The 12,318-nt window shown below is 38.1% G+C and overlaps 1 protein-coding gene across 1 annotated transcript in view; it reads left to right on the top strand.

Annotated features, from left to right (window-relative positions):
* The first annotated feature begins 769 nt into the window (after positions 1–769).
* The window catches only part of LOC101848789 (protein lin-31), an 18,880-nt gene continuing 7,331 nt past the window's right edge, over positions 770–12,318 (top strand). Inside the window, exon 1 of the mRNA XM_005088961.3 lies at positions 770–1,354. The gene's annotated coding sequence lies outside the window, so the exon portion shown is untranslated. The remainder of the gene's footprint in view (positions 1,355–12,318) is intronic.

Genomic DNA, 12,318 nt, shown 5'->3' with positions numbered 1-12,318 from the left:
CTTTCCTTTCTTCCCCCTCCAATATAGATGAAACTTGGATTTTTTTTTTAAAGGAAAATGTTAAAGAACCGTGTAATACTAAGACTTGTATTATTAACAATGGCTTGCACAGTGTGCGTAGTTATGAAAAGGCATCTTACGCACTTTTCTTTTCAACCAGAAAATGAAGACGTATTGAAGTACAAAATGTCTTTTGAATGGTTTTGAAAACGTTCTTTCCAAAATACTTATCTGTACAAAGCGTTATTAATCCCAAAACATTCTTATCTAGTAATAAACCTGCAGTCTGTTGCACTGTAGACAACTTTAAAAGTGTCACGGTTTCGTTTCACTGCCCTTCGTTTAAGAAGTATCGCTGTCTTGGCTTGTAACGTTCCTCCCATGGGGGGACCCAACTCCTAAGATTTTGCAACATCACTGGAACGCATAACAACGGATTTGCTTTCGGCAGTGGCTTGGATGCCGAGGTCCTCGTAGGCCAACAACTCCAAACACATTAACCGTTGTGACCCCATAAGTAACTTCGTCTCCACCGTTCTACCGACCTCGTTCGCCTCATCGCAGTCCAGACCCTCTCTTGTCGCTTTCACTTCCTAAACCATTAGGTGACCCAACTTCCACTTCTCCGCTTCTCATCCCTTCCTTGCCAGGTTGCAGGCTATCACTTCTTAAAGCTTACGACAATGTACAAAGAGAAGGGGCGGTCTTGTTTGCGGATCGATGACGCGAGCTCGAGTACCTCTTGCATGACGGGACGATCTCTACCAATATTTGAGCACCGCTGATCTGCATCAAGCCCCTCCCTACAGCGGTTGATTGACAGTACCGGGTGACAGAAAGATATCTGAGGCGGGCCTGGGACGGGGATGGCAAAAGAAGCGGGAAGTGACAATGAGACACAAGGGGGCGTGGCTTCTTGCTGTCCCGATGTGGACCGATGGTGGCGGGGAGGGTTAAACAGACGTAGAGATCCCCGGAGAAATGATGCTTGTACCCGCGTTTTGTTTCTTTTTCCCGCTAGGGGAGTGAACAAGGTTAATAATGAGAGAAAGCGATGTACAGTTGACTTAACTACTTAACAGACGGTGGTTTATTTCAGGAAAATATTGCGATCTGGAGCGCTACAGTACACGGAGACATCGTGAGTTGACGCGGAGAAAGTGTCCTGTTACGCAACATATCTACGAAGCCGGGGACTTCCACAGAAGTTTACACTCTCTGCAGCCTAAGGTAGAAATATTCGACACGAAGAACAAACCTCCACTCAGCTATACTTTTGGTTGGCGACAAAAAGATCGTACCTTGTACGCTCTAGCTGGTTTTCATCTATATTTTGAAGTCCAGGGCAAAGAAGGTAAATAATATGATTTATTGTTTCCAGATTTGTGAAATTTCCAAGGACTTACTTTGACTCTAATGTGCTTAGATATTTTTTTCATAATATGATCTACATTGAAAAAAACAGAAGAGGAAGAACTTATAAAAGGACACACATGATTTCGTAACTCATATTATTTGGTACATTGAACAGTAAAATAATCAAAATGTATTTTGCTCAGCGGTTCGGTTCTATCTATCTATCTATCTATCTATCTATCTATCTATCTATCTATCTATCTATCTGTCTATCTATCTGTCTATATATCTAACTACTTACATGTATCTTTCTTTTGTCCAAGGTCGATAATCATTTTATTCTTGTTCATCGGTGTTCAGCTTTGACCAGTCATTTAATAATGTGCATGAACTTTTTTTTCTAAAGGTAAATGTCATTTATCGAGTTATTTTTTAAATCATGTGTTCTTTTTCTTTAATTTTCTGTAGGCCTACATAACCTCAGTTATTAATTTTGACTTTTATGTACTTCCTTTTGTGGCTTATTTATTTATTAAATTTATTTATTTATTAAATTTATTTATTTAATTGTTTATTATTAATTAGATCTAGATTATTTATTTATTTATTTATTCATTTATTTATTTATTTATTTATTTATTTATTTATTTATTTATTTATTATTTTTTTAAAGTATTTTTTTCATTCATTAATTATTGGTTCATTGATTGATTCTGTTATTTATTTGCTTATTTGTTTATTTATTTTTTAAAATTACTTTATTTATTTTTTATTTATTTATTTATATTCTGGTTCTTATCTTTTTATGATTTTATCAAACTGAAAGTATATATCTTGAATCTGATGAAGTGCATATGAATAACTGGCATCCATAAAAACATTTCTTTTCAAAAGAAATGCAGTTCTCTAATAAATAATTATGGTAGACATTATTTGAAGACCTGGGTTAATATGCCTTATAACAAACATATAATTGATGCCATATGTTGTGTTTCAAGTATATTATTTTAAAGACATGCTGGTTTTTCAAAGTTCCGCCCTGTCACGTATGTGTCAAAGATCTGCACTGGTATGCCAACATGGTATTATGCCTTTTTTACATGGTATAAAGTCTTTTAAACTGGACAAATCAAGAATGGTATCCTCATCACTTATTCCACCCCTTCCCATACTAGCACCATACTGCAGAGCTCATGAGTTCTTCTTGTAGTCCATTTGTGATCTCTTGGGAAAATAGTGGCTGAGGGGAAACAACAGTATTTGAAACTAAATCGTAGGTCTTTAAAAAGACTTCTTGTATTCATTATTATTTTTCAAAGATATTGACTGTAAAACGCTATATGATAGCCTCGTGTCTGTCTGTCTGTCTGTCTGTCTGTCTGTCTGTCTGTCTGTCTGTCTGTCTGTCTGTCTGTCTGTCTGTCTGTCTGTCTGTCTGTCTTTCTGTCTGTCTGTCTTTCTGTCTGTCTGCCTGTCTGTCTGTCTGTCTGTCTGTCTGTCTGTCTGTCTGTCTGTCTGTCTGTCTGTCTGTCTGTCTGTCTGTCTGTCTGTCGCTCTCTCTCTCTCTCTCTCTCTCTCTCTCTCTCTCTCTCTCTCTCTCTCTCTCTCTCTCTCTGACTGTCTTACTCACTCATTGGCGCTCATATGACCTTATGCAGTTGCGAGCACCGTAAAACCTCTGCTTAAAATCTATGCCTTAAACCAGCTAACCCGTTTAATTAAATCAGAATGGTAATTTCATCCACATCTACATGTATTTCCACTCTGCAAGTGGCGTGCCCATGGTTTCTTAGTACAACAATACCCATCAATCCTTTAGTTTCTTTCTTCTTTTAGTTTTAGTAAGAGTTTTACGGCACTTGCAACACAATAAGGTCATATTAGAGCCAAAGATTTAAAGGGTTACAAAGAGAGTAACAAATACAAAAAAAGTGGCACTTAAATTACCAGAATTGAGTCGATAGTGCCGTAAAACACCTACTCAATCAATCAATCAATCAAAAAAGAAGGAGGAGAGATAAGGACGACATGAAAGAAGGAGCAAACCATATTAGAGCACCCACCAACCTCAAACTTTCTTTCTTCAGGCTACTCCCTCTAAAGAGATTAAGCATCTTAACACTGTTCCACCCCTTCTGTCTCTCTGTCCACTCATCCGTTTACCCCTTTTTTTACAATCCACACTCCGTTTATCCATCCATCCATCAATACATCTATATACTCTTCCAGACGTCTTTTAATCCACTAATCCACCCTCCATCCGTACTATTATCCACCCCTCACGAAATCAATACACACTTTATATTCCACTAATCACGGAAGTCAATCAGACACTTTTTTCCTAATGAATAGTGCAGTGCAACAATCTCTTGACATACTATCTTGACGGTGTGTTTCACCTCTTCGTTTTTACAACTATTCTGTCGTTTATTTCTTGGAGAATGATTGATTTTACTTTTCAATAATACTGTTTTTTCTTGGTGCTGCCGGGTTGTTTTTAGTTTTTAATTTTTTCCCCCTCTTACTGCCGTCGATGGTGATGATAATGATGATGATGATGATGATGATGATGATGATGATGATGATGATGATGATGATGATGATGATGGTGATGATGATGATGATGATGATGATGATGATGATGATGATGATGTCCTCGACTTTCGAGGTAATCAGAATATGGGTTCATCACAATTTTTTTCATCCCCCCTCTCCTTTCCCCCCAAACCCTAGCCCTCCCCATAATTTAAACAAAGGGGGGGGGGGGGGGTATCCCTGCCGGTGCCCTCAGAACAGAACTGTAACTGTAAACCTACACCAAAAGTAAAATGGGAGGGGGGAGGAAGAGGGTTGATGATACTTATTTCCAAATTCACACGAAATCGCGGGCGGTGTACTGTATACGATGTACTATATTAATTATTATGTTCTACAATACTTTCTCCCAGAGTGACCAGTGCATTGCAAAGTGGTGGGGAACTGTTAGTTCGCGTGTCAGATACGCATCACCAGCAGGAGGGAGCTTGGTGAAGGACGGAAGTCGTCGCGGGTCTAGTAGCCTCACTATCAAATATCATTAGATTACCGAATTTTTGGCTCGCATGCCTATAGATTTTACAGCTCGTCTCGTCAATAACAGCTGCCCCGGAAATAATTTTATGGTCCGGATCTCCACACTCACCCTGTTAATGACCCTTTGATCTTTTTGTTTGTGCACCTACGAGTGTTCTATTAGGGATTAATTCTCGCGGAGAAAAATATCAACATCATGAATTTAGGATAATCCTGAATCCAACATTACTGTATTCTGCTTCTATTGATGTTATTACATTATGGTTATGGATGTACTGATCCGATGGTAGGTTATGATCTGGGTTTGCCGGGCGCAGGAGTTAAGTCTTCGATACCGAGTGGGGAGCTAAATTATTTCTGGTAAAAGTAAAATTGAGCCCTTTTTCGGAACTTATTTGAACGCCAGATGTCTTTTTAGTTTAGTTTTAGTAGGAGCTGTACTGCAACACTATAAGGCCATAATAAGAGCCGAGGAGTGAATTGTTACTAAACAGTAACAAAACTCAAAAAGAACAGATAAGGACGATAAATTAATGTTTCACAGTAAAGAAGGAGCAAACTACACCAGAGCACCTACCAACCACCCACTTCCGGGGTCTTTGCTCTCAGGGGAGACCAGTTTAGGCTTCGATTACTGTAACGCCATGCGCCAAGACTTATTGAGAGTATGCGGGTTGGAATTTATTTTCATCTAAATATTTATCGGCTTTCCTTGAACATTTAACTATTTTTCTATCACCCCAATGGCCTAACGTGGAGACCAGCTTTTGACCACTCCCTAGAATAGACCTATACCCGCAGTGTATCTAGCATAACGTTGACCTAAATAACACAAATAAAAGTACCGACTCTGCCGATACTACTTTAATTTTCTATTTCATTAATACACCAAAGTAATATGCAATGTCCAGGGAACTGAAGCTTGTTGATTTGTTTTTTGTTAACAGACATTCGTGAGGCATTGTGGTGAAATGTTTCGCTCGTCAAAATAATGAAATTCAAGAAACCAGCATTTCCCGTCGGCGTGGCAATTTTCTTCGAATTTTTGTTTTTGTCTCCCATCTTATAAGCCCATTTAAGAACTCATTTCTGTGTAGATATTACTGAAAACGTTTATTAGAGGCACACAGAATGTTAATGTGCAGTTTCCAAGGACTCTCAAGCTAGGCTAATCATCTCACTTTGGAGGACATTTTCTCGCTAACTTTACCTTTGAAACCAGATGACCCACATTCCCTTCAATTGCAAATAACTTAACTTCTATTCAGTAATATTTCCACATGCCCAAAAATTGAGGAGCTCCTGATTCCACCGCATCGGGACACATTTTGTCTCATCTTGCCATTATTTCTACTTCCTGGATACAACGTATGTCTCAAGCCGTGCGCCTGTCCGCGTTTTTCAATGGCCACTGGTCCGATCAAGCTGTTCTTGACTGGAGACAGAATGCCGGCATTATCAAAGCACGTCCATAAACACGAAGGTCATATTGTAAGTTGAAGTCCTCTTCAACAGTGACATACTCACTGGCTCGTGAAATTGGCCTCCAGTTGAGTTGTTGTGCTTCCTGCCACTCACTGAAGTTATCATCACCGGACTCTTCGCACATACAGTATTGCTGTGGTCAGTCTTTGGTCCAGAGACTGGGATATGACATGTTTTGTTTGTTTTGTTGTTGTTGTTTTGTTGGGGGTTTTGGGTTTGTTTTTTTTTATTTGGTTGTTTGTTGTTGTTGCTGTTTTTGTTGTTTTTTATGGGGGGGGGGGGGGTTGTTGGGATTCTATTTGTTGCTTTTGTTTTTATTTTTAATTCCTTATTAAGCCAGATGAGGCCAGCATTTTCTTTTTTAGTTTTAGTAAGTGTTTTACGGCACTTGCAACACGATAAGGTCATATAAGTGCCGACGATTAGAGGTGTTGCAAGAGAGTAACAAACATAAAAAAGGGGGGGGGGGGATAAAGACGAAACCAGAGCAACCGTCAACTACCCACCAGCATTTTCTTTAAGAATTACAGTAATGCGATACGGTCGGGGTCTGGCGCCTTAGCGTGGTGATCTCTCGTTTTCCTATCTTGTAGATGTTAAAGGTTCGAATCCGAGCAACAGATTCCATATTCTCACCACAAACGTTTGATATTATCTTGTTGCGCTGTAAGTATGCCACATTCTTGTATTTAACGCCAACGAGTAGCCGGAAATGTCATGAGTTGCAAAAGTGAGGAACAGAGTGAAAATTAGCTCTTTTTTGAGTCATTTCTGGTTTATATCGTACTGAACATTAAAAATTGTTTTCATCATCCGTGAATATTTACTATAACCCTCATGTTTTGTGGTTGGAACTAATAGGCTTCTTTTGTTCTTAAAATGCAAACCCCGAACCTATGAAGTTCTGAAAATATGTATTTATTTATTCATTTATTCATTTTATTCTTTTATTCTTTTATTCTTTTATTCTTTTATTCTTTTATTCTTTTATTCTTGTATTCTTTTATTCTTTTATTCTTTTATTCTTTTATTCTTTTATTCATTTATTCTTTTATTCATTTATTCCATTATTTATTTATTTATTTATTTATTTATTTATTTATTTATTTATTTATTTATTTATTCATTTATTTATTCATTTATTTTCTTTATTACATATAAGGAGTTAGAAATAAAGCGCAAGCCAACGTTAGGTTCCCATTCTCATCCCCGGATTGGTCTGACAGGCAGGGTGAAAGCCCGCCTCCTAAACGATACTACTGCTATCCTGCTGTGAGTCTCCGGAACCAGGAGTAAACGGCCTGTATGTCTGGCCTTAAGACATGATATAATCATAATACATCGATCCAGTTGTCGCTGCTGTTGTTGTTGTTGTTGTTGTTGTTGTTGTTGCTGTTGTTGATGTTGTTGTCGATCACGAAATATGAAAGTAATATAAGTGTAGTTAACTGCACCCACATACATTATAATTTCTCGGTTGTTACCTTCGTATGTTTGTACAATAATAGTACAATTTATGAAAATTATGGTTAGAGTTGGCAGAGTATTTAGTAGGCTGCATTACTGTATGACTTACACATAAAGTCAGTCTGCCAGTTCGTACTGTTGCCAGCACAGAGTCTTTACCTAGAATCTACTTGCGTTGTCATTACCGCAATTTTTCTTTTGTCTATAATTTTTTTCACATGTTCAGAGCTTACATAGCTTTTTTTTTTACTTTAAACTAGATTTATTTGAATATTGCCGAATATAACTTGGTTCTTTTTCATTGAAGTCAGCAAATATAGCAAATAAACCAAGAAAATATCAAAATGTAAATTGCGCAATTTATTACCGAAATTTTGTTCCAGTGAGATCCAGTTTCAACTATTTGCTATTTTAGGTTTAATATTTTTTTGTCTGCAGTTTTCATTTAATAGAAAATGCTTTGAATTGATAAAGATAATAATCTTCTGTAAAAGTGCATAGAGCCTACTTTCGGGCATGAGTATGCTATATACAAAAGCAATTTATTATTTTTATCTGTACACAATGAATTTATTAATTTAGACACTTGCTTCACTTGAATAAAGTCTTTCAATTTGAATTGTGATTAATACAAAATGTGCAGCGACCCGTCTGGCGATAACTGTCTCTATTTAATTTGGACTAACTACCCTTTCTGACGACCACCCAGCCACCCTTAATCCCATGACGCGACGGCAGACAGCAAAGTGGCATTCTATTTTATGCACACACTCCATATCTTCTCATTGTCTCAGCCGCCGGTTCATGCAACAGGTTCATCCCATGCAATGAGCGTTATTACAACATTCTCCACAACAGCGGGATGCGCTCTGCGTGAAGAATTAATTTATCCGATAAGTTATCAAACACAATAAACCATAGATTAAAAGAGATAGCGGGCTTTGTCTTCCCGATCTTCGTTTCGTGACCTCTCCACTCCCTTCGTTCCTACTTCAATTTACATTAAAACTCGATTTAACAGCTGAGAGCAAAGCCGTTTCAAAACCAACACCGCAGTGCAGCACAAAACAGTTTTGTTACACGAGATGAAAGTCCATCGTTCATTTTTAATGAGGTGGAACATAAAGGTGTTGCTCCGATGCAAACCACCCGTATGTTAGCCTCATTGTGTGAGTAACGAATGAATAGTCTGATTATGTTGACGGGGAACAATATTAATAAGAGGTGGCTGACGACAAAACGAAACCGTTATTTTGTTGTTTGTACGGAATTAATTAGAATAGAAGTAACCTGAGCCTGTTGTTTTCCTGCAGTACACACCTAGGTGCCTCTTTAACATTTTCATAACGTTTGAAGTGCGGAGCGTGTTTCGTTGTGCGGCGTGAAACCCTTTTATCTTGTGTTGCCTTTTTAATTTTGATGTCAGACTTCTGATTTTGATTATATTTTTATTATATTGTTTCTGTTTTTCTTTGTCGTTGTCGTTGTTGCTATTTTTATTTATTTTATTTTTTTTGGCTGGTGTTATTGTTGATGCTTTTTTGGCTGTTGTTGTAGTTGTTTTTATCAATGATTTTTTTTTTTTAACTAGGACGGGAAAACATGTTTCTAAGAGGGGAGTAAGTTATTTCCCTCTTTTATTTTTAAAAAATGGCTTGTCTTTGCTTCCCTAAATGTAAATGACTGTGTGAAAAGAACCTTGAAATATTTTGTTTGGAAGAGATCGAGTCTCAGTGCCCAAGTGATATAATGTGACAATTTATCATAAGCTTATCAATTAATGCTACGCCCCGCAAACATCTGACTTACAATGTCGGAATTGCCGATCTGAGTTGGTGCGTGTTCTTGGGCATCACGTAAGAAACTTTTGTCAGAGACGAGCAAAACTGTCAAAAGAATAGTTTGTTGTTTTTTTAAGTTGTAAAACCTTTCTTTAAAAAAAACCCAGAGAAGTCAAAACAAAGCTAAAAACAACCAGCTGCTTTTCTGTACATGAAAAGAATATTCTGATGTTGTTTATTTCTTTTTTAAAGTTACCTTGTTGCGGTTTAGTCTATTTTTCCGGAGGTAGTAGTTGAAAGTACGATGAGGGGAAGGGGAATTAGTTGGAGGGGGTGCTTTGTTTTCTTTTTGTTATCAGTTTGTGGCAAACGGAATAGTGTATGACAACAGTGCTTGTCCGGAATGGTCATCAAAATACAGTCTTGACTAACGTATAATTCCTTGATCCTCTAACGCAATGTAACAAACAACAAAAGCAATGTTAGAATGCATATATTATTATATATATTGGTGTTTTTTAAGTACCAAAAATATGCCCCCCCCCCCTCCTTCTTCCCACACTGATTCTTCCGTTCCTTCTGTCTGCTTCTTTCCCATTCTCGACGTATTCTCAATGTCAAAGACAGCTATAGAACAATAGAACCATGGTATATTTTATAAACCTAAAACAATACTAATACACCAATAGACATTGCTTGCTCACACATAATCTGATACATGTGAGAGAAACTAATAGTGTCTTTCGTATGCTTGTGTGATTTTGGGAGTGTGTGTGTGCGTGTGTTTTTGTGTGTGTGTGTTTGGGTGTGTGTTTGGGCGTGTGTCTGTGTGTGTGCGTGTGTGTTTGCATGCGTGTGCGTGTGTTCACAGGCGCGCGCGAGGCTCTCTAGTGTTTTCAAGCGCAGCTCGAAATATTCGTATATTCAAGAGACAGACAGAACATGCAAATTCGAAGACAAAAACAAACACAATAGAATTAACTCTGACTCCTGTTCTGCATTCGTTCGATCACAATCTTTTGATGAAAAAAAAACATTCTCGCACACCAAAGACACTGTCTGGAGTCTGTGTCAATTTGAAACAACAATTGATCCAAAAACAAACGTTCAGATACAAACAATATTTCGTGATCCACGGAGTTGCTTGGTTTTCAGATCTTGATTCATTGGCATGTAGAAATAATTATCAAGCACTGTAGAACTCAGAGTTCAAACCCTTGTTCTGGGAAGAGTTCAGAGTTTGTTTTCTTACCTTTGGAATTCCATTACTGCCTTGAATTGGAGATCACACCAGTCCTGTTTTTCTTTCTAATCTTTTCCCGTGTTTACCTTCATTTTTATACTCTCTATGTGTTTTCTTTGTCGCTCTCGCCGTGTTGTTGATGTCATTGAGGATGGGGACACGGCGTCACCCAGGTCGCTCTCCTTGTTGTTAGAATTAGGCGAGTTGCTTTTGTTTCTATATTTAGAATAAATTCTTTTTTAATGTGATCGCACGTTTTGATTGTTTCGTTGGGGTTTTTTAAACTCATAATATATTGTTATGCCACCCCAGGATTCCAGCGTGGGAGGCGTCCGAGCTACCCTTGTCACCCCCCCTCCCCCCCCCCCCCCCCCCCCCGCTATTTCGACGTATGCCTGGAAGCGAGCTGTACTGTACAATAATCGAAACCATTTGTGTCAAGACATGGTGGAATCAGGTGCTTCTCAATTTTTTGGCTTATAGATCATTGATATTATCCTAAAGCTTGTTCCTTCGTCTTGCTTCAGGTGAAAAAAATACATCTATTTTGAATAGAAGTTGAGTTATTTGCGAATAAACAGAGTGAGGGCCACCTCGTTTTAGAAGTAAAAGAAGCGAAAAAAATATCCGTGATTTCCATAGATCTAGCTTGAAAGTCCCCGGAAACTGAACATTTACTTTTTTGTTTTGTTTTTGGTACCTTTAATCGGCGTTTTCATTAAAACACACACATACGTGTTTTGTAAATGGACATATAAGGTTTGAAGCAAAACAAAAACAAAAAACAACAAAAGTTCCATAAAAATGTCCAAATCGGCGTAAAAATGCCGGTTTCTTCAATTTCATCATGTTGACAAGTACCTGGTTTCACAACGATGCCTCAGATTTACTCGTCTTGTGGAAGTGAAGAGTAGAGAAGTATTGTCATGCATGAAAAAAAAATTAAAGTATTCCTATGAGTTAAAGGCAAACCATCTGGACGTCATAATATTGGTTTACAAATTCTCCCATTTTTCATATGTGAGTCATGAAGGAGCTTCAAAGTACAGTCATATTACTGTTAATATTTTTCTGCGACGGTGTAAATAAGAAGTAGGGCCCTGCATTCTTCGAAATAGAACCTTATTGTGTTCCGAAAAATTAACATTTCTCCTTATAATGTATGCAACTCACAGAGAGAAAGAACAACACTCCCCACCTCGAATTTTAATCTATTGAATTTTACAAGCGGGAGAAAGACCACGGGCCGTGGCTGGAATAAAACGAGGGTCGAAGGCGTGTCAAGAGTCACAACAGCTCTTTGCATTCCACAGTTTGAATTACAAACTGGTGATGTATTATTGTCCAATGAACAACGTGGTCTAATATTATCCGAGACGCTGAATGTGAATTCAACTCCCCGAGAGGTGAATAGATTTGTTGTCCAGACTGCTCACCAACAACAAATCTTGTTGACTTGTAGTGGGGGAGTTAATCCGCTTGAGAGTGTGATCATGACAAAAATACCAAGGCTTGTAATTGGAATACAACGCTCTACTGAATTCCTTTGCATAGCTTAGTTTTATTTCATCGATTTGATTTCCTGAAGTGTTTGTAGAAGTTATGAGTGACCGGACGCAAGAAGGAAATATTGTTGGTGAATCGCGACTGTCAGTGCGAATTTGAAATTCAAAGAAAGATAAGTTTATACAAATGTAAAATTGTTAAGTTCCGTAAAGAACAGGAAATGAAGGGGTGGGGGTGGATGCATCAGAGAGAGAGAGAGAGAGAGAGAGGGAGAGAGAGAGAGAGAGAGAGAGAGAGAGAGAGGCAGAGAGAGAGAGAGACAGACAGACAGACAGACAGACAGACAGACAGTCAGACAGACAGACAGACAGACAGACAGACAGACAGACAGACAGACAGACAGACAGA

Source organism: Aplysia californica, unplaced genomic scaffold (genome assembly GCF_000002075.1).
Source record: "Aplysia californica isolate F4 #8 unplaced genomic scaffold, AplCal3.0 scaffold00002, whole genome shotgun sequence".
Classification (NCBI taxonomy): Eukaryota; Metazoa; Mollusca; class Gastropoda; order Aplysiida; family Aplysiidae; genus Aplysia; species Aplysia californica.
This window is presented reverse-complemented; position numbering and strand designations above follow the sequence as displayed.